Below are 2,429 nucleotides of genomic sequence, written 5' to 3'. Positions count from 1 at the left end.
GGGTCTAAAAGAGACGGACAAAATGACAGGGAAGGAAACAGAGGAGGTTTGTATGCCTTGGCCTCAGTGGATAGCTGAAAGTCTAGTGGCTAATCGTTTTGGGTTTTTGTTTTTTTGTTTGTTTGTTTTTGTCCTCTTGTTGTGAGAAAAGATTTTTCCAGATAAAAGAATAAATTTTTATTGACAAGTGATTTTCAAGTAATTTCTCTATTGGCAAATTGGTGAGCATCTATGTGGCTGAATGAAAGTAATTAAGTAAATCAGTTTTCACTAATTAATCAGACTTCATTGCCGTGTTATCACAAACAGATTGCATGTAACTGACAACTTGGTCCCCGAACATTTTAATATTCCTGTTGCAGCTGAACTCCCACTGGAGCCTATCCAGTCTTGTGGAGAGTGGCCGGGACCTTCTTGCTGTGAGACAGCAGTGCTAACCACTTTTCCAAACATCAGCTGTTGAGGGCCTGCAACAGTTCAGGAACACTAAACAGGCTCAGGCACTCTGAAGGCCCATTTAGTGGGACTCACATGAGTGCAACTGTTTGTTAACATACTTTAAAAGTGTGAGTGCCCTTGTCTGTGCGTTTAAGTGAGGAAGGCAAACAAGTGTGTGTACGTTTGAGGGGAAAGACGGTAACTAACTAGTTTCTCAGGTTCAGCCACAACACCAGCAGGCATCATGATGCCATAATTAACCTCACACACAAAGGGTGTACACAAAGCCCTCAGCACTATGATACTGATTTGCAAAAGAAAATCAAAACATTTAAAGTTTTTGAAAAGCAATCTATAACCCATAGTATCTTTTACATTTTTTATATATGGTACGAATAAATGTTCATAACGCTCTGTGGTGTCCGTACCAATTAATATTCCGAGAAGGCGTGTTTTTACATGACATTTCCTTTAACCTCTCTAATAAGAGAAAAAAAACAAGTGATTTTCATACTTGGTAATCTAAAAGTGCTTGTTAACTTGTTTCACAGCAGTGAAGGCAGAGCTGGTGGATCTTGTCTTGCATACTGGACTTCCATCAATCTCACATCAAACACCACTGTTTTATCCGTAATGCACATGTGCACACAACCACACACACAACCAGAAGAAGCAGCTATGCTCTCAGCTTAACAACCTCAAGCCACTGTTTATGCATGCAGACATGCACAGAAAAACCACAGTGCCATACGACTCCAGTGACTCAGGGTCAAGCAAAGTCACGACTGCTTCCAGAGACAATAGCCAACTGTGTCACAAGATGGCAGTGATTTAAAGATGAATGGAAACGGGCAAGAAGCTTTTCGAGATCCAAGGAGAAAAATTGCTTTCACTTGTTGTAATTGATGACTCTTTTTCAATTTCACTGCTTGCCCTGACAGAACACTGCTGCTTCAGATTCATAGACATCATGTAATGCTTTGCTGTTTAAGATCTAAATCCAGTTATTGTTTAACATAGTTCCTAGAGTGAGCTAGACTTTGTCATGTTAAGACCTAAGACTGGTTACCACTCTGAGCTAATATACAGTAATATATACAGACAGCCATTCACACGCATATTTATACCTAAGGGTAATAAAGTGTCACGTCTTAACCAACCTGGTTTGAACTGTAATCCAGAGCAGTTTTACTGTGATTATGTTGACTCGTGTTAAAAAAAATAATGTAGTATTTTGAGATATTATGCAAGAAACAGGTTTATATGGGCCCTGCAGATGAAAGGGGTCTCTCAGACAGTAGAGATTTGGGTTACAAAGCAGAACGAGAGATCAGACAATAGTGAAGATAGGACAGAAAGAGACTGATAAATATATAGTGAGATCAAGAGAAAAACCACTCTTGGTCTGATTTCTCTCTTCTCTCTGGGTGGGCTGGGGAAACACTGAAATTTAAATCATGGCTGTTTGACTGCTGTTATACACAGTCACTCACAAAAGCATTGGCCATGAGGATGTTTAGATGACCAGCAGCAGTCATAACGTGTTGAGTTATGCTCTCTGTATTTCATGGCTTTGTGAACAGCAACCTCTCCTGTAGGAGCAATTAACTCCTCTTTCCTTATGTCCTTCATTTAGATCTGCATTAACCCAAATCACAATATTTAAGTGGAAACACCCTTCGTCTTTCCAGATGTAACATGGCATTCATTTTCTGTGCAATATTTAGCCTGTTTCGCCATATCATGAAAAGGTGGGGCTGAAATGAAACACCTCTTGGTTTGCAGTTCATTGCAAGTGCTGATGGAGAAACATCTTGTGCTGAGTGCAGTTTGAGCGCAGTGATGGAGTGAGCATGCATTTATTGTCAGCTGCATGATGATAGGAACCTGGATGGTTTTATTGTGGGTGTTTATGATAAAAATCTTGAGTGGCAGAGGTTTTGATATCACAAAGGGGGTAAAGGTTACAGAATAATTTTTTTTTTTTTTTT

The sequence above is a fragment of the Pundamilia nyererei genome, unplaced genomic scaffold (genome assembly GCF_000239375.1).
Source record: "Pundamilia nyererei isolate P.nyererei 1_Seehausen unplaced genomic scaffold, PunNye1.0 scaffold00129, whole genome shotgun sequence".
NCBI classification, from domain to species: Eukaryota; Metazoa; Chordata; class Actinopteri; order Cichliformes; family Cichlidae; genus Pundamilia; species Pundamilia nyererei.
This window is presented reverse-complemented; position numbering follows the sequence as displayed.